We start from the raw sequence: 24,727 nt of genomic DNA on the forward strand, positions 1-24,727 counted from the left end.
ACTTTTGAAATCTAGTATTTAATGATTCTCTTTTTTAAAAAATTTCACCAAAGTTGTCAATGGGATTCCCTTTAATTCTAATAAATACCTATCAAGATGCAACAATGTTTACCACTTTCTTTGTGTACAATTGCTTTGTATTTACTTCATCTGTTTTGCTCTGTTTTTTAATTGCTGAAGTATATATTTTTGGAGAATTTTCAGTGAGTCTCTATGAGCAGTAAACTCAGTCTTTCCTGTTTTTATCTGTATACTTGGAAGTTAGTATAAACCTTCAATCTGATCATGCATGTTCTTCAGTTCTGCAAAAATGTCATCAAATTATCATAGAATTCTGCATCTTTATCAGTTTCTTAATTCCCTCCTTCTGCAGGGAATTTTAATAGACAAATGTTGGAATTTGCCTTTATTTATCAAATAAATGATTATTTATGAAATTCTCTTTCATATTCTTTATTTATTTTCCTCACTGATCCATATGCAATGATTTCATCACATATATACTCCAATTAATTAATCCCACTAATGATTTACTAAGCTGTCAATAATCTAATGTTTAAAATTTGTGATTTTAAAAGAAATTCTATTTTAATACAGTTTCATTCTTATTTAATGATGTGTTTTCTGTCTCTTTGATCATTTCAAGTATACTTGATTTAAACCTTCAGAAGTTGAATTCTTAGAGTATCAACCTCCTATTTTTATATCAACTAGTTCTCACCCACAGCAGTTTGTTCCCTGGTAGGAGTTGTGATTTTTTATGGTAATCTTAGGGTGTGTGTGGTTCTCTTTGAATCAGAAGTGTCTCGGTTTATAGCATTTGTACTTCTTAGGGCTACAAACTTTTCAAAGAACCTGGGTGAATTTTATGTTTCTCAAGGAGGAATTCCCCACATACGTTGTGCAAGATTAGACTCCATATCATTACTTGGCACCTGCTTAGTGTTCCAATTTTGTGTTGGTGACAATGTTTTTCTGGGTTGATGGGCACTTTTCCTAGTCCCTACTTCACAGAAGAAGTAGTACGTTAGGATTCTTAGCTCTATGTAGGGAGCTTGTTTTGGTTTCTACTCACACAGTCTTGGAATCTCACTTCTTGTCCCTATGCTGGCAATAAAATTCTATACCCCAAGTCAGTATGTGGTGGTAATATGCATATGAACGATTTGACTTATAGATCCCTCCGAGCAGTAGTTACTTGGGTATTTGCCTTTCTTGCTTACAATGGTGGCTTTGTCTGTATTACATATACTTTCTCATTGAGCTAACTTTAGGTAAAATCTCTCTCTCTAGAGCTGGAATGCTGCTATAGACTGTTTACATCTCACTTACATTTATATGTTGAAATCCTAATCTCAGTGTGATGGTATTGGGAAATGGGGCCTTTGGGGGGTGATTAGGTCTTGAGAATAGAGCTCTCCTGAATGGGTTTAGTGTCCATATAAACAAACCCTGAGAGACCTCCCTGCTCCTTCCACTATGAGGACACACAAAAAGAGCTCTCTATGAATCAGGAAGAGAACCTTCACCAGAACATGAATCTGCTGGCAACTCAAGCTTGGACTTCCCCATCTCCAGAACTGGGACCAAGAAATTTTTGCGTCTATAAGCTATCCAACCTATAGTATTTTGTTAATAGTAGCCTGAACAGACTAGGATGAATGTCAAAAATCTTTAAGTTACCAGAAACCAGTTTAATACCAAGGCAAAAAGCCAGCACATTGTGATGGAAAATACTTGGTTCACCTCTAGCTGGGTGGCTCTGACAAAACAGCTTAAATTCTCTGAGACTCATTTTGTTCCCCTCTTCTTGACCATACTTTCTTTGGTAAATTTCAGTTCTTCCCTTTTCTCGGCTTTTTTTTTTTTTTTTTAAGATTTTATTTATTTATTTGACAGAGAGAGAGATCACAAGTAGGCAGAGAGGCAGGCAGAGAGGGGGGAAGCAGGGTTTTTTTTAAACCCAATAAGCCATTGAGAAGTCAGTTTGTTCTACCCATCTCTGAGATCTACCTTCTGAGTGTACCATTAAAATGAAATTATTCAGTTATTAAAAAAAAAAAAACCCAGCAGTTATAAGTAAAGTAGAGCTATTTCATTAAAAATCTCAGAGTCAGGGAAACCACAATTTTGAGACTCATTTTCCCATGTGATCCATATTGATATGGCCTCATTGGTCTTCCCTGGCCTCTGTGAGCTGATGGATATGGCATAAGCAGATGCTGCTTATGACTCCTTACTGACCTCAGTGGATTTTCCATCAAACATATGAGCAGAAAGTCTGGGTCAGAATAGCACAAGAGTAAACAGTCCAAAAACATGTCTTAAGTGAGGAACTATGTTCATGAGACATCTTAAAGTCCTCCAGTCAAAATCAGAGGAAGCACTGGAGATGACAGAGTTATTTCAATAGAAATGGAGATAAAACCTAAAAAGTTTTCCTGGCATATGCGGTGTGAAAAACTGAGATAATTTTCAAATTTAAGAAAAAGATTTTATCGGGGCGCCTGGGTGGCTCAGTGGGTTAAGCCGCTGCCTTCGGCTCAGGTCATGATCTCAGGGTCCTGGGATCGAGTCCCGCATCGGGCTCTCTGCTCAGCGGGGAGCCTGCTTCCCTCTCTCTCTCTCTGCCTGCCTCTCCGACTACTTGTGATTTCTCTCTGTCAAATAAATGAATAAAATCTTTAAAAAAAAAAAAAAAAGAAAAAGATTTTATCAATTTCCCTAATTCTTAGATGTAAATGATAGAAAAGTTCCCCATTCCTTAAATGAAATATTTGAATTCTTAATGTATTCTAAGTGGAGGACTGGTGTCACCATATAATTCTTATTTAGTAGTCCCATACCATGGGATGTCATAGCACTTAGCTTGGCATATAGCATCCTAAAATATTTATATTCTATAAAACTAAAATGATTACCTGCAATGAATTTTCACATGACACAAAAATCATTTTTTCATTTATAATTACTCTTTGCATACTAATATAACAATAAAAAATGTTAAATACTTCCTAGAAAATGACTAAATAAAATTAATCTACTTTTAGGCTCTACCTGCTACCACAATCTCATATGAGCCACAGGAAAAACTAATAATCTATCTTAAAATACAGAAAGCTCATGTGGCTCTATTATTTTTACAAATGTTTTCTTTTAAACGGTCTGAAGCAAAAGTCTAAAAATATAAAGTGCAAATTTTACTATAAAACAAAGAAATAAATAACTCGAGTGGGATGTTGATGTTCTTGTATAACAGGAATGGGAGATATGTAGATGGAATAATCTGCAAACAGCAGTCCTATGTTACTAAAGACCAGCAAGGCTGAGAGCCTAAAGGATTCCAAATGTTCTTACAAAGCTTCACACTAACTTCAGGCTGATCAGTGAAATCCCTCCGTTGATTATGAGATCAAAGTATCAGTAGAGGTTTAAAAGGTACATATAACTATGTTTTAAGAGATTTATGAGGGTAGGTGTGTTTTAAATGTATGCCTAAATACATAGAAATATATATTTTTTAAATCTGTCCTGCTATTAAGTTACAACAGAAACAAAAGATTTTCTCAGGCAGCCAAATGTCAATTTTGTCCATGTTCATTCCATGTTTATACTCCTTTCAAGGAATTTTGCATGTGGTGTTGCACATGCCAGAGAATGTCATTCGAAGCCTTTTCTGACTTTCTTCTGGGTCTACCATATAGTTCTAATTTTCACAGTTTAATATCTGTACTTGTCGGTAATGGACATAGCAAAATGATCTATAGCACTGCAAAGCAGAAAAAGCCAGGCATGATTACTTTGATTACTGTGAAGATGGATCTTTTGTGTGTGTTTGTCAGCCTAAATGGAGATGCACTATGAAAAATTCAAGATGAAAGTACTGTCGTATTGGATAAATATGAGCTCAGAAGCCTACCCAGTAACATAAGAATTCCCCCACAGGACTGAGAGTCTCTAATAATCTAGACTGGACCTTTGAATTAATGCTGTGGACTCTTTGCTCACTACATAATTGCAGCTAGAGAACTGTTCCTGTAACTGACCAGAGTTATCAAGTTTCATACCTACTTTTACTTACCTTGACAGCTCACAATTGTGATACAAGGCAGCTGCCAGGATTCCGTATAGCCATTAAGTGGCAAGAGAAAATTGCGGAGTTCAGATGAGGCCACCAACTGAAAATGAGCCTCAGTTTTGGGATTAAAATGTATTTAAATTGAATTCTGCCTGGTTTGCCTATGAACTTTATTTTCTATTAATGTGCATTGAGACTAATGTTACAGTTGAAACATCTCCAATAAATTCATGTTGTTTTTCAGAATTCTAATGATACCGGTTGAGTCCTGATTTAGGACCAAGGATGTGATCGATTCTGGAGAATGTTCCATGTGCACTAGAGAAGAATGTGTATTCTGTTGCTTTGGGATGAAATGTTCTGAATATATCTGTGATGTCCATCTGGTCCAGTGTGTCGTTTAAGGCCTTTATTTCCTTGCTGATCTTTTGCTTGGATGACCTGTCCATTTCAGTGAGGGGAGTGTTAAAGTCCCCTACTATTATTGTATTGTTGTTGATGTGTTTCTTTGATTTTGTTATTAATTGGTTTATATAGTTGGCTGCTCCCACGTTGGGGGCATAGATATTTAAAATTGTTAAATCTTCTTGTTGGACAGACCCTTTGAGTATGATATAGTGTCCTTCCTCATCTCTTATTATAGTCTTTGGCTTAAAATCTAATTGATCTGATATAAGGATTGCCACTCCTGCTTTCTTCTGATGTCCATTAGCATGGTAAATTCTTTTCCACCCCCTCACTTTAAATCTGGAGGTGTCTTCGGGCTTAAAATGAGTTTCTTGGAGGCAACATATAGATGGGTTTTGTTTTTTTATCCATTCTGATACCCTGTGTCTTTTGACAGGGGCATTTAGCCCATTCACATTCAGGGTAACTATTGAGAGATATGAATTTAGGGCCATTGTATTGCCTGTAAGGTGACTGTTATTGTATATGGTCTCTGTTCCTTTCTGATCTACCACTTGTAGGCTCTCTCTTTGCTTAGAGGACCCCTTTCAATATTTCCTGTAGAGCTGGTTTGGTATTTGCAAATTCTTTCAGTTGTTGTTTGTCCTGGAAGCTTTTAATCTCTCCTTCTATTTTCAATGATAGCCTAGCTGGATATAGTATTCTGGGCTGCATGTTTTTCTCGTTTAGTGCTCTAAAAATATCATGCCAGCTCTTTCTGGCCTGCCAGGTCTCTGTGGATAAGTCAGCTGCCAATCTAATATTTTTTCCATTGTATGTTACAGACTTCTTTTCCTGGGCTGCTTTCAGGATTTTTTCTTTGTCACTGAGACTTGTAAATTTTACTATTAGGTGACGGGGTGTGGGCCTATTCTTATTGATTTTGAGGGGCGTTCTCTGAACCTCCTGAATTTTGATGCTCGTTCCCTTTGCCATATTGGGGAAATTCTCCCCAATAATTCTCTCCAGTATACCTTCTGCTCCCCTCTCTCTTTCTTCTTCTTCTGGAATCCCAATTATTCTAATGTTGTTTCGTCTTATGGTGTCACTTAATTCTCGAATTCTCCCCTCATGGTCCAAAAAATAGAAATGGAAGGAAAACTTCCAAACTCATTTTATGAGGCCAGCATCACCTTGATCCCAAAACCAGACAAGGATGCCACCAAAAAAGAGAGCTATAGACCGATATCCTTGATGAACACAGATGCGAAAATACTCAACAAAATACTAGCCAATAGGATTCAACAGTACATTAAAAAGATTATTCACCACGACCAAGTGGGATTTATTCCAGGGCTGCAAGATTGGTTCAACATCCGCAAATCAGTCAATGTGATACAACACATCAATAAAAGAAAGAACAAGAACCATATGATACTTTCAATAGATGCTGAAAAAGCATTTGACAAAGTACAGCATCCCTTCCTGATCAAAACTCTTCAAAGTGTAGGGATAGAGGGCACATACCTCAATATCATCAAAGCCATCTATGAAAAACCCACCGCAAATATCATTCTCAATGGAGAAAAACTGAAAGCTTTTCCACTAAGGTCAGGAACACGGCAGGGATGTCCATTATCACCACTGCTATTCAACATAGTACTAGAGGTCCTAGCCTCAGCAATCAGACAACAAAAGGAAATTAAAGGCATCCAAATCGGCAAAGAAGAAGTCAAATTATCACTCTTCGCAGATGATATGATACTATATGTGGAAAACCCAAAAGACTCCACTCCAAAACTGCTAGAACTTATACAGGAATTCAGTAAAGTGTCAGGATATAAAATCAATGCACAGAAATCAGTTGCATTTCTCTACACCAACAGCAAGACAGAAGAAAGAGATATTAAGGAGTCAATCCCATTTACAATTGCATCCCAAACCATAAGATACCTAGGAATAAACCTAACCAAAGAGACACAGAATCTATACTCAGAAAACTATAAAGTACTCATGAAAGAAATTGAGGAAGACACAAAGAAATGGAAAAATGTTCCATGCTCCTGGATTGGAAGAATAAATATTGTGAAAATGTCTATGCTACCTAAAGCAATCTACACATTTAATGCAATTCCTATCAAAGTACCATCCATCTTTTTCAAAGAAATGGAACAAATAATGCTAAAATTTATATGGAACCAGAAAAGACCTCGAATAGCCAAAGGGATATTGAAAAAGAAAGCCAACATTGGTGGCATCACAATTCCGGACTTCAAGCTCTATTACAAAGCTGTCATCATCAAGACAGCATGGTACTGGCACAAAAACAGACACATAGATCAATGGAACAGAATAGAGAGCCCAGAAATAGACCCTCAAATCTATGGTCAACTCATCTTCGACAAAGCAGGAAAGAATGTCCAATGGAAAAAAGACAGCCTCTTCAATAAATGGTGCTGGGAAAATTGGACAGCCACATGCAGAAAAATGAAATTGGACCATTTCCTTACACCACACACAAAAATAGACTCAAAATGGATGAAGGACCTCAATGTGCGAAAGGAATCCATCAAAATCCTTGAGGAGAACACAGGCAGCAACCTTTTCGACCTCTGCCGCAGCAACATCTTCCTAGGAACAACGCAAAAGGCAAGGGAAGCAAGGGAAAAAATGAACTATTGGGATTTCATCAAGATCAAAAGCTTTTGCACAGCAAGGGAAACAGTTAACAAAATCAAAAGACAACTGACAGAATGGGAGAAGATATTTGCAAACGACATATCAGATAAAGGACTAATGTCCAGAATCTATAAAGAACTTAGCCAACTCAACACCCAAAGAACAAATAATCCAGTCAAGAAATGGGCAGAGGACATGAACAGACATTTCTGCAAAGAAGACATCCAGATGGCCAACAGACACATGAAAAAGTGCTCCATATCACTCGGCATCAGGGAAATACAAATCAAAACCACAATGCGATATCACCTCACACCAGTCAGAATGGCTAAAATCAACAAGTCAGGAAATGACAGATGCTGGCGAGGATGTGGAGAAAGGGGAACCCTCCTACACTGTTGGTGGGAATGCAAGCTGGTGCAGCCACTCTGGAAAACAGCATGGAGGTTCCTCAGAATGTTGAAAATAGAACTGCCCTATGACCCAGCAATTGCACTATTGGGTATTTACCCTAAAGATACAAATGTAGTGATCCAAAGGGGCACATGCACCCGAATGTTTATAGCAGCAATGTCCACAATAGCCAAACTATGGAAAGAACCTAGATGTCCATCCACAGATGAATGGATCAAGAAGATGTGGTATATATACACAATGGAATACTATGCAGCCATCAAAAGAAATGAAATCTTGCCATTTGCGACAACATGGATGGAACTAGAGCGTATCATGCTTAGCGAAATAAGTCAAGCAGAGAAAGACAACTATCATATGATCTCCCTGATATGAGGAAGTGGTGATGCAACATGGAGGCTTAAGTGGGTAGGAGAAGAATAAATGAAACAAGATGGGATTGGGAGGGAGACAAACCATAAGTGACTCTTAATCTCACAAAACAAACTGAGGGTTGCTGGGGGGAGGGGGTTTGGGAGAAGGGGGTGGGATTATGGACATTGGGGAGGGTATGTGCTTTGGTGAGTGCTGTGAAGTGTGTAAACCTGGTGATTCACAGACCTGTACCCCTGGGGATAAAAATATATGTTTATAAAAAATAAAAAGTTATAAAATTAAAAAAAAAAAAAAAGAATTCTAATGATATACTTTCCTAAGTTAACTTTAATTTCAAAAAAGGTTCCCTAAGTGCTTAAACTTCTTATAGGTTGTCTAATTTTCTGGTGGGGGAAAAAAGTCACTGATTTAGTATTTGTGTACTATTATGAACAGTCATAATTAAGTGTGTATATATACACACATAATGATGTGTGTGTGTGTATATATATATATGCATATATATATATATACATATATATATACAACATATATGTATAACCATACACCTATATATACAACATATATGCATAACCAACATATATGTTGATTAAGATGGTCCCATTCCAGTGGTTTGAAATGAAAAAGATTTCAGAGAAATGTCTCAGGTATGATGTGAAGGAAGCCTTTGGTGTATATGGACTGCAGAATATATGCTGCCTTATAAACTGTCATACCAACTTTTCAGACACAAAGCAGAATGATGATAACCCACCAAAATCAAAAGTCCTGTAACCAAAGATGACTAATTTCACTTTTTCTTTAACTTTGCAATTGATCTTCCTATGATTATTCATATCTCAAGGAATATAAAAATATAATAAAGTACTAATTAGTTTGCAAAAAGGCATTGATATAATAGAATTACTATAGTAGTAGAGCTTTTATTATCTATATTGACCTTACTGGTCTCCAGTAGTCAATTTGGGTCACTTGTTTAAACTTTCATCTCATATTTAGAGTCTAAATATAATGAAAGCAAGGTGGTAGATATGAAAGCTGCTTTGGGCAGTGTTAAAACAATCTACCTTCCACATTTTTCCAGAAATAGTAACCCAGAACCTACTTTCTTATTTACACTCAACAAAAAGTAAGGCTTATTATAGAAGTTAATTTAACATTCGTCACTTATAAAAAGACACACCATTGAAATACTACTCTTTTGCTATTAGAGAAATATTTCAGCCAATCCTGAAACTGCTGTGAAACAAAAATTTTAAGAATCTAAAATTCATCTCCACAACATCCCAAATATGTTAAATTTAAGTACCTACTCAGATTATTTTGATATGAAGTATAAAAGCAACCATATATTTAAGAAGACAAGTTTATGAAAAATTTAAAACAATTAGTAATGTACATTTTAGGATACTGATGCTGATTTTAGAAAAGAGATGAATTCTAAAAGATCAAAAACCTAGAATAACTCTTACAAAATACAGTGAGATATGAAACAGAAAAAAATATCCTCCCATAATCACATTCTCATAAATTTATTATTTGCAACTTTGTGAAAGAGAAAATTTACTGTGCAATAAATTTCAGAATATTATCACACTTTGAGCTCTCTACTTATTCAAAAGGAGTTACTCTAGTCCCTTCAAAAGGAGGGGGAAAGAACACTATCCCCCTTAAATGAACAACAAAAGGAAGGTAAAGCATAGAGAATTTTGGCGGTTTTACTCACTAGTGCAAGATTAGTGCCATTATGTATTAGAGGTCTTGAATTTATATTCTTATCTGCATAGAGTAAAGTAATCTGGCAGTGAGTCAAGTTATTATTTGTCTCCTTTCAATACAAGGTGTATTAAATGTATGTAAATAAACATGTCAACCAAAACCTATTTATTGTCACAGGAAAGTCATTTGGTAGACAGCTTGTCAGAGACTGGAAAATTAACATCTTTTCCAGATACTTTTTCTTCTAAACAGGTTGATACATTTAAGACAAATATATAGCCTTAGTTATTAAAGGTATAGCCATGTTCCCTGCATCGGAAGCCTAACAGGAAGTAGTAGAACAAATTTTAAATTTTGTTATCTTTAATACAAAGTAAGTTTGTGTTTTAACTTTAACTGAATTTTAATCATTTAAGGTAGATCTATGCTCATTATTTCACAAAAGAGAAGGTTAGCATTGATCAAAATTACCAAACCACAGAAAGACAGTTGAAAAAGCTATTCACATTCACCATTATTTTTTTTTTAAAGATTTTATTTATTTATTTGACAGAGAGAAATCACAAGTAGATGGAGAGGCAGGCAGAGAGAGAGAGAGAGAGAGGGAAACAGGCTCTCTGCCAAGCAGAGAGCCCGATGCGGGACTCGATCCCAGGACCCTAAGATCATGACCTGAGCCGAAGGCAGCGGCTTAACCCACTGAGCCACCCAGGCGCCCCTCACCATTATTTTTTATTAAATTGCTGCCCAGTCCTCCTGCTCTATTACAAGAAGGCAATAGAAAGTGAGGATTGGTCTCAGGTGAACTACTGCAAAACATCTTCTAGACCAGAGCTCTTGGGATTGTTTTCTAAGATTTGAGAAAAGAACTACCAAAGTTGAGGTACCTAATGCCCTCACTCTACAATTAAGTATACTAAAGCAAGTAAAGACAGCAATAATAAATACAGAGATGAATGAGGGATAATACAGAAACAAACACATGGTTTTTTGGCCATTATAGCAGTTTTAAGAATAAGGCTTTAAAATAACCTAAATGTTAAAGCCCTAATGCAAAACAAAAAATATTATTCTGCAATCAATTGCATAGTGTGCATGAGAGAAAGACATCAAGGTTGTGAAGATCAAATGGTAACATTAAAGATACTTGTTCTGAGATTTATTATTGTGATGATGATTAGAAGTGGTAGTTGTAGTAGAAGTAGCAATGGATTTGCAATAAGTTATCAACACCAGTTTATAGAAACCAGGTTTTTATCTACATACAGAAAAGTTCACTAAGTATAGTAAGAGTTGAAGCCAATTTCCTATCAGCCACCATTTTTTCCCCCTTGTTTCAAAAGCATCATGTACTAACCAACAAGGTAACTGGATAGCTCAAAAGCTTCAATTATTTCCCTTTTTCTAAAATATGAAGTCCTCAACTTGTGGGCTGACCAAAACCACTTTGTCCTCTCTCATTTATTCATTGGGTGGTGGTGGGGGGAGATAATCAGTCTCTAATAGATCAATATAGTTGAGAAATACAGGTTCCCTCCTCCATCACCACAAGCCAGTGTCATGGAATCTCATCTCCAGAGTAATTCTGTCCCAGACTCCCATACACGTACCAGCAACCTGGCACCACAATGTTGTATAATCTTTTGTCATCTGACCAACAATATCTCAGGTCTTTCTTCCCTTCTGGACCTTCAGCTATGACCTTGCATGTGAAATTCACTTGAGGCAAATGGCACAATATTCCAGTGGCAAAATCTGGCCACCTTTGTTGTTGGAATCAGGTGACAAAATAGGTTAGAAAGAAAACCTAAGCCAGAAAAGTACTCAAAGGATTATAAGCTACTGAGGTCTCTAAATTCTCATGCTTTGCCTGTGCGAGTGTGGGGGGACTATTCATTTTATCAAGCCCATCCATGCATTTGAATGAGACACATTTTACCAATGGAAATATATTTCTAGCATTCTTTATGCTACTTAAAAAAATGAGTAGTGCTGATCAAGGTTATAGGTAATGAAACTACTTGTAACTGTTCTCTTTGGAAGGTGAAGTACACATTATAGTCTTTTAAACGTCAGATAACCACCCCTGGACTATGTATTCCTGTTTATTTGTGGATATTTCAAATATTACCTAATGCCTCCAGGGGTGGATTAAAGCTAACACCTTTCTATAAAATTTCTATAGCACTGTTTGTGCTAAAGCTTTTTTTTTCAAATCATAGAAATTATGACATATTCAAGGCTCTCTGTGATGTGGTTCTCTTTACAATCTTCTCTAAAATTTTCCTTACATGTTCCCATCAAATAACTCACTGGACTTGAACATATCCTGTGTCACTGCCTGCACTTCTTTCTCTATCTGGAAAAATTTCTCTCTCCTTACTTCCATTAAAAAAAATGTAATCCATCTTTAGAAATGTTTAAAAACAAATTCTTATTACCTTTATTTACTATTCATTTAATAACATTCATAAACACATTTCTAGTTCCTTACATAAATATAAGTTTTATATATGTTATATATATTATTTATATATCCATACAAACTATAGAGTTAATAACTATTCTTTTAATAGCAAATTTCATTAATTGCCTTATTTACTATACATTTATACTATATAGACAGTACACTAAGTAATGGACCAAATGATATATTTAGTCCCTGAACTCAGGTAGCTTACCAGCAGGCAAGCCAGAGAAAAACAATACACTCAGTGGTCTAGTGGAGAAATTTATGACAAATTTGCTGCTAATACAGCCTGAGGAAAGGGCCTTCTAAGTCAGCTTGAGAGAATCTTGAAGGTTTTTCTGACAGATACTGCTTCAAGTGAGATTAAAGATAAATAAAAGCGTTTTACTTTAGAAAGGCAAAGGCAGAGAAGTGTTAGAGAACAAAATTTGATTTTACAAGAACGTATTGACTAATTTTGTACCTGGTTGTTACCAAAGTGTGTGTGCTATGGTAAGAAATTTGAGTCACATTTTATGGAATGTGGCAGCCATTGAGATAGGAAGCATAGGGAATGATTTCAAATTACCATTTTAGAACAATCAGATTGCTTCATGGAAGACAGATTGGGGAGGGCAAGATGGAGAGAGTGAATCATAATTGTTTATGGTTCAAATGAGTAATGAGGGCGGTCTGAAATAAGCCAGTAGCAATAGGGATAGAGAAGGTGAAAATGGGACTGAAATGCAATATTTAGTTAAAAAGCATTGGGACATTTGGATGGCTCAGTCATTAAGGGTCTGCCTTTGGCTCAGATCATGATCCTGGCATCCTGGGATTGAGGCCCATATCCCCATATTGGGCTTCCTGCTCAGTAGGGAGCCTACTTCTCCCTCTCCAGCTCTCCCATGCTTGGTTCCCTCTCTATCTCCGTCTGTAATAACTAAATAAATGTATTTTTTTAAAAAAGGCATTAACATTGCTCTTTTTCGTGATGCTACAGAGGCAGAAGGGTGCTTCAGAATGAAGCTGAACATCACTTTCTCAGCTAGTGGCTGCCAGAAACTCATTGAAGTGGACAGTGAACATGAGCTTCATACATTTTCTGAGAAGCGTATGGCAACAGAAGTTGCTGCTGATGCTCTGGTGAAGAACTGAAAGATTACATGGTCCAAATCAGTAGTGGCAATGATAAACAGATGAGAATGATAAAGAAGGCTTCCCAGGAAGCAAAGTGCCTTAACCTATGGCTGGGTCTACCTGAGTAGGGGGTATTCTGAGTAAGGGGCATTCCTGCTACAGACCAAAGGGATTGTAGAAAGAAAGTACAAATCTGTTCAGGGTTGCATTGTGCAAGTAATCTTAGTGTTCTCAACTTGGTCATGGTAAAAAAAAAAAAAAAAATGGGGAGAAGGATATTCCTGGACTCATATACTACTGTGTCTCTTGCCTAGGCCCCCAAAGAGTTACAGAATACACAAACTTTTTAATCTCCCCGAAGACTAAGATGTCCACCATGATGTTGTGAGAAAGTTCCTTAAACAGAAAAGGTAAGAAACCTAAAACCATAGTGCCCAAGATTCAGCATCTCGTTACTCCCCATGTTCTCCAACACAAACATTGACATATTGATTTGAAGAAACAATGTACTAAGAAAAATAAGGAGGAGGCTCCAGAGTATGCTGAACTTTAGGCCAGGAGAATAAAGAAGGCCAAAGAAAAACTCCAGGAACAGATTGCCAAGAGATGGAGGTTATCCTCATTGAGAAGTTTGACTCCAATCAAAAATAAGAATTTCTAAAAGTAACAAATAAATAAGATCAGACATCAAAATAAATAAATAGATAAATAGTACTAATATTATGGCTTATTCACAAAAAAGTACAAGCGTGAAGAGAGTTGACAGTTGACTGTTGGGCTCATTCTATCAGTAGTGTGTGCCATAAATTGAGAGAAAAACACAGAAGGAGAAGCACTCATTGAAGAGAGAGGAAGTCAACTGTTTTGGTTTTAGAAATGCTGAGTCTAAGGAACACATAGGATGTCCAAAATGTCCTTTTATATATGATTCTAGAGCACATAAAAATATTACTGGATAGAAATATAAATTTGGGCTCATCACTGTAAACTAGTAGATCAAAGAAAATGGACATGAGGGGCGCCTGGGTGGCTCAGTGGGTTGGGCCGCTGCCTTCGGCTCAGGTCATGATCTCAGGGTCCTGGGATCGAGTCCCACATCGGGCTCTCTGCTCAGCAGGGGGCCTGCTTCCCTTCCTCTCTCTGTGATCTCTTCCCTTCCTCTCTCCTACTGTGATCTCTCTTTGTCAAGTGAATAAATAAAATCTAAAAAAAAGAAAATGGACATGAATAAGATTGTCTAAGCAAAACAATAAAACAGAAGGAAAAGAAAGTGTGGGGTTCAACCCTTTATAATAAGATCACTTAAGATGTAGGTGAAGATAAAATTATTGAGTAGACAAAGGAGGGAGTGGTCAAAGAACAAGAATGGAGCTCAAAGGGGCGCCTGGGTGGCTCAATGGGTTAAAGCCTCTGCCTTCAGCTCAGGTCATGATCCTCGGGTCCTGGGATCAAGTCCCGCATAGGGCTCTCTGCTCAGCAGGGAGCCTGCTTCCTTCCTCTCTCTCTGCCAGCCTCTCTGCCTACTTGTGATCTCTGTCTGTCAAATAAATAAATAAAATCTTTAAAAAAAAAAAAAGAATGGAGCTCAAAGGAATAAAGAGAATGAGAAGCAAGAGAGAAAAGAATTTTAAGATAGAGTCTCAACACTGTCAATTTCTCCAAGAGAGTCAGTAAAAGAATAACAAATAGTCCATCAGATATGATTCCTAGAAACTCGGAGGTGACCATAATGAAACAGTTTTAGTGAAGCAATGGGGCAGAATATAGATAAAAATAACTTATTCAAAGTTACCCTTATTCTCCCTTAAAATTATAGTATGAAGTCATTTTGTTCTTTTCTAACCCCCCCTCCTATTATGCTATAATGACTTATTTTGGTTTCCACTCTAGCATCTTGGGCTATATCTCTTTTAAAAATTTCTTAATTATTTGATCTTATACATGATATTAAAAATAGTAAACTTATGCAAAAGCCCAAATAAGAAATTCATCTCTAAAAAGTATTTTCCTATATGTAAAACCCATAAGGTTTACTTCCTAGGGAAAAAATTTAATAAAAGTTCCATATCTCGTTATAGTACTGCTCATGTATTTTGAATTTACGTAGGGAGAAGAGGAGCTTATCATAGCTTGAGATTTTGCAACTGAATATGAATCCCAGATGCTTCTTGCGGAAGAACAATGTGGAAGAGAATCAAGTATTTTAAACTCTTGTGTGGCAAGATTCATAACCTCAGGGATATGAAGGAAGTCTAAGGAGTCAGAGGCTCAGTGGGAGAAGAGAGTGATGGCTCCAAGAGCAGCTTGGACACAGAGAAGGTAGCACGGAAGTCTATCCAATCACAGTTGTTGTCTATTGTAGACAGTAACTGTGTATGGCTCAGCAATGGACGTTGGCTCTTCAAAACAAATAAACAAACAAAATGGCTCTCATGGTCAAAATTGCTAAGTATTAATCATTGTGCACACCTAAAGAGCTTAAAATTCAAGGCCAGGCAACAATCAATTGTGTACAGTTTGTAGTGATTCTTCCAAGAGCCACTGTGAGCATTTCTACCACTTTCTACACTGTGCTTGCTGTTTTTGTGATTTTATTCATCTGAACCATGAGACTATACTGCACAAGGTGACTCTGGACATGGACTAGATAAATAATTAATTCTCAACTCAGCCAGAAGCTATCACCACCGGTTTAGTTGACAAAAAGCAACCCTGACTCCAACGCTGAGTGTACAGACTTGGAAAAAGTCCTAAAGTATCATCATATTTGCAACATGTGTGAATGACAATCTCTTTTTAATAGCTTCCTACCACCTGTTTCCCCAGTGATATTCTAGCAACCAGGAGGAGCCAGAAGGAATCTACAATTCCTTTTTTTTCCCCCTTACTATACACAATAGCATGATTCAGCCTGTTGATGTTACAGTCTTTAGCATTGTTAAATTTAGTCTGCTTAAACATTAAATGCTCAAGATTGGCAGAAGTTTAGAACTCCCTTCTTTAAAACCAATTTAAATTGCAGATATCTGTACTTAGCCTCAGAAATTCCCCTGCATTCACAGGTAAAACAAGCAAGTCAATGCAAAAGGCCTATTCTAAGTGTACTAATGGCAATTTCTGTTTTAAAATTTCAAGCCAGCTACCTTGGTTATCCATTTATTTTTCCTTTTTTTTTTTTTTCTATTTCATGTTAACACAGGAATATTTATTTAAAACAAAACAAAACAAAACAAACCATAACAACAACAACAAAAAAAAACCTAAAAAAATCTCTTGGATAAGGTCAACTTAGCTCTCCCTACTAGATTCCTATATCTCATGTATACTTTTTTAATGCCCTAATTTTTTCCAGAGCAATAATTTTCTGTAGACACCAAACAATCAGTACAACTTATTCAAATAATCTAGAGGTTCACATAATGTCTAGAGTGGAAAAACAAATGCATTTAACATCTACTCAATACATCACTAGTGACATCCTTACTGACCAAGGCCATACTGATCCCTGGAAGTCCCTTTTTTATCCTTTACTTTATTGTAGAGCTCTGTAGAAAGCTGTGAATATCATGGCTATGGGTTCAGCATCCATAGTTTCACCAGCATCCATGCCCACTGAAGTCTTACTACCACCTCTGATTTGACGGGGGAAGTAGTCCTTAAAAAAGCATGGGATGATCCTTCATTTCCTCACCAGAATTTGGGATTATCCTACTATTTCATATACTGAAAGATAATCTCTCCTATTTCCCTTCTGTATAACTTACTTCTTACATCTTAAGTTTTTACATACAGGAAAAAAAAAAAAAAATCACAAACAGCTGTTGCCTTCCTGAAATTCTGATTCAGGTATGCAAAGATCCCTGAGACAAGGAAACACTAGGGAACTTCCTACCAAAATGGAGGAGCAGGAAAGGGACAGAGGTAGAAAACCCAAAGAGCAAACATCAGTATCTCAAAAAATTATCTTGCTGTCATGGTGCTTAAGAGCCTAGCCAAGCCTAGGTTCAAATCCTGACCTTGCATTTATAAGTTGTATGACCTGAACAAGACATTTGACCTCTTTTTTCCTCAATATTTTATTGAAGAATTTTGTATTTCATATATATATATGAAATACAAAATTTAGGATTTCATAGATATCATATATATATATATATATACACACGCGCGCGCGCGCGCACAGACACACACACAATTTAGGATTAGGATATATATATATATATATATCTCCAAATAAAGAGACAGAAAAATATACTTGCCTGAAGTGTGTAACTCAACTAATTTTCCCAAGGTGAACAAACCTCGGTAAACAGTGCCCACATCCAAAAAAGAATGCCATGAGTACCCCAGAAACGTCTCCTCTTAATACTCTTTTTCACTTGCTAAAGTAATCACTATTCTGACTTCTAATCGCACAAGCAGTTACTATTGGCATCCAGGGATACTGCCTCTCAGCCTCTTTTCATTTGATACAGGGATTATAATAGTATCTTTACCCCTGGGGTTGTTATGAAAATAAATGAGTTAATACTTATGAAAGACTTAGAAGAACCTATAGCATAGTAAAATAAAATAAATGTCTTAGAAGAATTAACCAATGTCTGAGTATTTGTTTAGTAAAAGTTGTATGAACCTATGAGTTTTAATTAAAAATAGGTAAATTCATACGTGAGGAAGTAAATGAAGATCTACTCTAGTTGAACTAAAACTCATTTTCACAATGTAGCCTTCATATTTAAAAAGCAATCTTAGAAAAATATTATATATATTCCTTAGATTGGTTTGATTAAATAAAATTTAAATATAGATCTATATCTTATTGATAATTTAACATGGTTTCTTTCTGAAATCCAACATTTTTTCCTGTTGTGAAAAAATTATACATCATATATTATGTCATTTCAAAGAACTTCTAGATATTGTTAAAATTTATTTGTTGTATTGAAAATTTTACATGTTGGTCATATATATAAACTATTAACTTGAGAAAAGTAGATAATAGGATTACAAATATTTGGTGAGTATATTTGGTTATTGAATTTTTAAAATACACATTTATTAAAGAAAATGTATCTATAAAAATACATCAGCTGCCATCAGCTTAAAGTGGTTCGTGACATACCAAAAGGGCATGAGGTCAACATTAAGAATGCTATTTCAAGGGGCGCCTGGGTGGCTCAGTGGGTTAAAGCCTTTGTCTTCAGCTCAGGTTATAACCCCAGGGTGCTGGGACTGAGCCCCACATTAGGCTCTCTGCTCAGCAGGGAGCCTGCTTCCTCCTCTCTCTCTCTCTGCCTGCTTGTGATCTCTATCTGTCAAATAAATAAATAAAATCTTTAAAAAAAACCTATTTCATGGAATTGATTTTTTTTGTCCCTAGAAATAAGGAAATTTTATACCTGAGCTACAAGGAAACAGCATGACTTTAAACACCTTTTTCTTTAAGGAAAAGAAGAAAAAAGGAAGAAAATAATTTTTAGAAAAATGCATATATTAAAATACTATTCAAGTATATTTTAATATATTTTTCTTTTTGGGGAGTTATTAATGAACACTTACGTGATTGCTTTAATTTTCTGAAAATCTTTGTACTTATTCACTCACAAATTATGTCTCCAGTTCTACAGTGATATTATGCAACTAAATAATTATATCCTAAAATACAAGATCATGTTACATTTGGGAACACATACCAAAATGACCAACAATACTAATAAGAAAATACTTAAAAAAGAAACTAGGAAACACACCATTCAAATTTAGAAGTACTCATTAAGAAGGGTGATTCTCTGAAATTTTGTTTCTACCGAAAAAGCTCCAATATTTTTGAGCTATACTGAAAACCCAAAAAAGCAAGAAAATAAGTAGCCCATATTTGACAGACATCTTGTTGTTTTAGACTTATTATGTTGCTGGGGAAAATTTTTGAACTTTTCCTGGGGATATGATACCTTGCGTTAGAATTTAGGCTTAAAATACTTTTAAGTTATCAGAGGTAGTGTAGGTTTATGAGTAAGCAGCTGCTGTAGCCACAATAGTGACTTGTGCTGGAAGCGTCTTGCCTTGTAATTTGCTGATGCTACCTTGAAATTCTTAATTTTTGAACAAGGAGCAAATTTTGAACAATTTCCCTGTCTTTTAGACCAGGTATATTACATGAACTATCCTGATTATAGGCCTGCTCAATACCCCAGTTTCTTGACATATACGTTCAAAGGACATTCAGCCCATTTATTTCCTCTAAGCCCATCTGAAAAGAAAGTAGTGGCTCTTGTCTTACCACATCCTTGAATCATGATATGTTTATATAAACGGGCTGCATACTTTGGCCTTCTTTCCCCTTGTGTCACCAGGGTTTGTTTTTTTGTTTGTTTGTTTGTTTTCAATTTGATTAGTGATACCCTCTTCTTCTGTATCTTTATATTCACCCTCCTTTGTATTTTTACTTTTCGCCAAAATATGACCAAATAGCCTCCATACTTGTAACAAAAAATTCCCCCCCTAAACCTTTGTCTTCTACATAGAAGCCTATCCTTCCATGATATTCTTTTCTTCTTCTTGAAAGTAATATGAACTTATAGTAGGACATTGCAAAAATATATTAAACAAATTTTAAAGACAAATGTCATTCATAATTTTACTAAGAGAAAATAATGTTTTAAATATAGTTCTTTCCTTTTATCTAAGCATTTAACATACTTAAAATCATATAACTTTTTCTCAAAGTGTGATTCATGAGAGGACCTAAGAAGATCTTCAAAGCTTAGGGGATCTATGAGGTCAAAGTTGCCTTCAATAAATGTTAAGATTTTGGGGCACCTGGGTGGCTCAGCGGGTTAAAGCCTCAGCCTGCGGTTCAGGTCCTGATGCCAGGATCGAGCCCCCTGTTGGGCTCTCTGCTGAGCAGGGAGCCTTGCTTCCTCCATTCTCTCTCTCTGCCTGCCTCTCTGCCTACTTATGATCTCTGTCAAGTAAATAAATAAAAATCTGTAAAAAGAAAAAAAATTAAGATTTTATTTTTATTTTTCAGCATGTTCACATTTGCGAATATGGTTCAAATTTGCAAATGTAAGTTAGGATAAGTAAAAACGCTATCTCCTTAACCTGAATCCAGATAATAGCCCTAATTCATACTATTAATCTTGCATTCTTCACTGTCACACCTATGCGTGAGGAGGAGTGGGGAGCCTTTTGTACTTAAGAATACCCTTGATAAAACAATGATTTTTATTAATTTTCTTAAATCTTAAACCTTAAGCACATTTTAAAGAACATTCTGTGATGACATAAGAAAAATTCATAAAGCTCTTCTGTTGCACAGCAAAGTAAGATAGCTGACAGAAAGAGAAGCATTTGTGCTATTGTTTGAGATGTGACTAGGACCAACCACTCTTATCATGGAACACCATGACTGGCAGAAAACTACATTTATTCAGACTTGAGTATTTAGCAAAGATTTTTTTTTTCCCCAGAGATGAGCAGAGTGATGCTGACATTTCAAGGGAAACCATAGACATATCTGTTGCCAATGATAAAATTCAAGCTTCCAATCAAAAATTAAAATTTTGGAAAGCATATAACCATCACTTTGGGCTTTATAGACTCATAGTAGTTAAAGACTTTCCTGATAAGACTGATGGTAATATTAACAAGTACAATTTTTGATACAGTATAATTAAATATCTTATTTGGGAGATGCACATTACTCAACAAACCAATATTTTCCAAGATCATGAATGGGTAAAAGAGCCAAAGTATGAAATAGAAAAATGGATTTTAATGTAACAGTATGAAAAATTCATATCAATGATTTCAGATTCCGTGTTGCAACAATCTTTAAGAAACTGCTACTTGTCCAGCTAAAGTGTATTATCCACAAAAAATATCCAATTGTCTTCAAAGGCTACATAAAATTTCTCTCAGTTCTCAATACATATTTGTGTGAGGTCAGCTCTTCTTCATATTTTTTAATTCAAAAAACATTTTGAATGTTTTTTGAATTAAAAACATTAACAGATGAAAATCTATTAGAATAGATTGAATAAGGAAGCGAATAGAATTCATATAAATGAAAGCTACTTGGGATCTTTTTTTTTTTTTAAAGATGATTTATTTATTTATTTGACAAAGATCACAAGTAGGCAGAGAGACAGGCAGAGAGAGAGGAGGAAGCAGGCTCCTTGCTGAGCAGAGAGCCCAATGTGGGGCTCCATCCCAGGACCCCGAGATCCTGACCTGAGCCGAAGGTAGAGGTCTTAACCCACTGAGCCACCCAGGCACCCTATGCTACTTGGGATCTTTAATAATTTTTTATGAGGATAAATGATTCCTGGGTGAAAAATAAAGAAAAAATTGAAAACTTTTGAAAGTTTGATGCAACATATAATTTTTTTGCCCTGAATTTTTTTCACTTAGTTTTTATTACCTGCCTAACACTTACCACAACTTTTTTTAATTGAACTCTCTTCTAACTAGACTAGCAACTATTTGAGTCTGAGTCCTATTCATACTCATATACCCAATTTCTAGCAGAGTACTTGGCATGGTACTTAGCATACATTCTATAAATGTTTATAGAATGAATGAATTGCAATGGGACAAGTCATATATCTCAACAGGATTCACTTCCATTACATTTTATTTCATGACTCACTGCTTGCTTTGGATTAACCCCCATATCCAGAAATGGTTACTGAATATTTCCAATACTTAACCTGTGAATTACTCCCTGGGAACATCTAGGTAAATCACTTAACAATGAAGCTGATTTATTGAGAGGGAAGAGCTCTGATCCAAATACCTGATTTCTAATCATGATTTCTAACAATATTGATATGAAGTACAATCTTGGAAAAAAATAATTATCATATGCTTTCCACAGTTATATATTTTACTCTTTGTATATCAAACATAAATATTTGAATTAAAACATGACAATATTTAGAAATTTTATTGCATCAGTACTTCCCCATAGTATCATAAGAGAAAGAGCCACCTGTGAAAGATCAGTGTATAAGCCCTGCAAAGGTATAGTGCTAAATTTGCCCGGAGCATAGAAGTTATAAGATCAGAGAATTAAACACAAAAATCTGAAAAACTACCAGCGAGAAATAATTACGTACTTAGTAATTACTTAAAGTAATTTAGTAATTCAGCAATTACTTAAAGTGACAAGAAGCAGACTCTAAATAGTGTTCTTGTGAGTGACAGTAGGTATGCACTTGTTTTCAAAGTGCCAGAATCCAATTTAAAATTCATTTTCAAAAATAATGTGAACCGAAGCTATTTTCAGACATTTGAAGACCAAAATCTTTATTATCTATAGATCCTTGTTAAAAAATAATAAAACAAAGAGTTCTTGATTGGAATGGATGGGGTAAAATGTAAAAAGAAACTATGAAAGAAAAAAATAAAATAGAAAAAACAAGTTGATACACCTAAATCAGCACTGAGTATGAAAAAAAAAAAACTAGAAAAATAAATTGGTGAAATAAAATGGAGGTCAAAATAAAATACTGGGCTATAAAATCACAGAGATAAGAGGAAGGAATTATAGTACTCTGAATCCCTTAAGTGTGTGGAAAATTCATAGTAGATATTCACATTTAGAAAATTTAATGTTAAGCTTGTATTTTTAAGATATAAGGACAATAATAAAAATAACATAAATAGAATGCACCAATTTTATGATAGTAGGGTGGAAAATGAGGTAACGAACATCAGATGATGGCAATATAAGGCACAAAATAGGGAAAGGAGAATCAAATAAAAGCATGGTTAAGTAACACAAAAATAAAAGTTGAAATAACCTAATGCCTTCTAATAATCACTGTATTAGCCTGGATTCCCTAGAGAAACAGAACCAACAGGAGATAGATATATAGTAGGGAAGCTTTTAAAATTGATGAAAACAATATAAAGACAAATTGATACAGAGCAAGTCTAAGAGAAAGCAGAAACTGGAACTCTCTCCTCAGTTCAGAAGATTTGCTTTAGAAAAACAGCTGTTAGACAACAGAATGCCCCACAGAAACTACACTAATCTTCAAATTTCCAGCTTAGTATCTGAGAAAAAGGATGCTGAAACTAATCAGGGATAGTCCTGGGAAACAAGGAGAATCTATTCACCCTTTCAGTCAGCAAACATTTGGTGTCTGTAGAGTTTTCCTTGTTCAAGGGAAAATAATCAGACAAAATAAATACCAACATAAGGCCTGGCTAAGAGGTATCTTCTAAATAACATTTCTAAAGTCTGTTCCCAAAGAATGATAGATAATATAAGAGACAAAATCCTATAATAAAATATATTTTTAATGCTTCAAATTCTGACTTAAATGTTAAAGTAGTTTCTATATTTTAGGATTTTTTTTGCATTGTGAATATGCTATTTTTCAGTGCATATCCCTAATGGATGAATAATTACTTCCTCATGGAACAGGTATTTTCAGACGTATTTTGGGAAATCAATACGGAAGTATATGCAACATTCATTGTAAAATTACAAAATCAAGCTAAAAATTGGTTATATAATAAATTTCCATATATATTTCCATTTGGTAAGAGAACACAATGACGTTATGTATATTCAATGTATATGGGAAACATACAAATGAACAGAGTACAGTGTTATAAATGATAAGTGAATGCATATAACATATTGTATCTGTAGGAGGATAGCTAAGCCTACGTTGTAAAGAAAAGGCTTTTTAGAAAGAGTATGGGGTCTATTAGCTTAGACATGATTATCAAATTACAGATGTTTGCAAGACAGAAATATGAAGAGGAGGGCAGCTGCTAGTCTGATGACCGAATTTTGCATTCCTGTCTGAGAAAAGCTATAACCGCCATCTATAGCCCTAAAAGGGTGGGGCATTACAAAACTGAGAGTATTTGGGTATGGCTGAAGTTGAGAGTATGATGTAGAAAGTGGGGAGATAGCCTGCTGAAAAGGAAAGAAGCTGTACTATTATGAAAGTCCATACAAGATAGACAAAGAATGTGAACTTTATCCCAAGGCCAATAAGGAAATCAAACAAGAGTTTTCCATGGGTTAGGGGGAAACCCACTTTTGTTTAAAAGATTATGCTACGCTCTGGAAATGTGATATAATAAGAGTAGAAAAAAGACCACCAGTTGAAAAGTTGAATGAGATGCCTATGGCCTAGAAGTAAGAGATCAAAGACGATATGGGATATGGGACTGATAACATCTGAGAGCTAGCTAGAGAGCAGGTAAGCCACGGTTTCCTGAGGGTTTCTAAGAAACTTGATGAAAACCTGATAAATTAATCTAATGGCATTGAAAACAGAGTGAGCGTTTGGGGATAAAACAGAGCATGGCTCAAAGATGTGTTGCTCCAGCTTTTATTATGTTAGATTTGAGCAGCTTTTGGAAAATCAGAGAAGAGTGGGTCATGAGGCACCTGGATGGCTCAGCTAGTAGAGCAAGCTGACTCTTGATATTGGGGTTATGAGTTTGATCCCCAC

At 35.6% G+C, this 24,727-nt stretch overlaps 1 pseudogene across 1 annotated transcript; it reads left to right on the top strand.

Moving 5' to 3' along the window:
* The first annotated feature begins 13,124 nt into the window (after nt 1-13,124).
* LOC309855309 (small ribosomal subunit protein eS6 pseudogene) lies at nt 13,125-13,794 on the top strand (annotated as a pseudogene). Its single transcript has one exon. The product of its transcript is annotated as a small ribosomal subunit protein eS6 pseudogene (transcript).
* Nucleotides 13,795-24,727: the final 10,933 nt, after the last annotated feature.

This window comes from Mustela nivalis (genome assembly GCF_964662115.1).
Source record: "Mustela nivalis genome assembly, chromosome: 20".
Lineage (NCBI taxonomy): Eukaryota > Metazoa > Chordata > Mammalia > Carnivora > Mustelidae > Mustela > Mustela nivalis.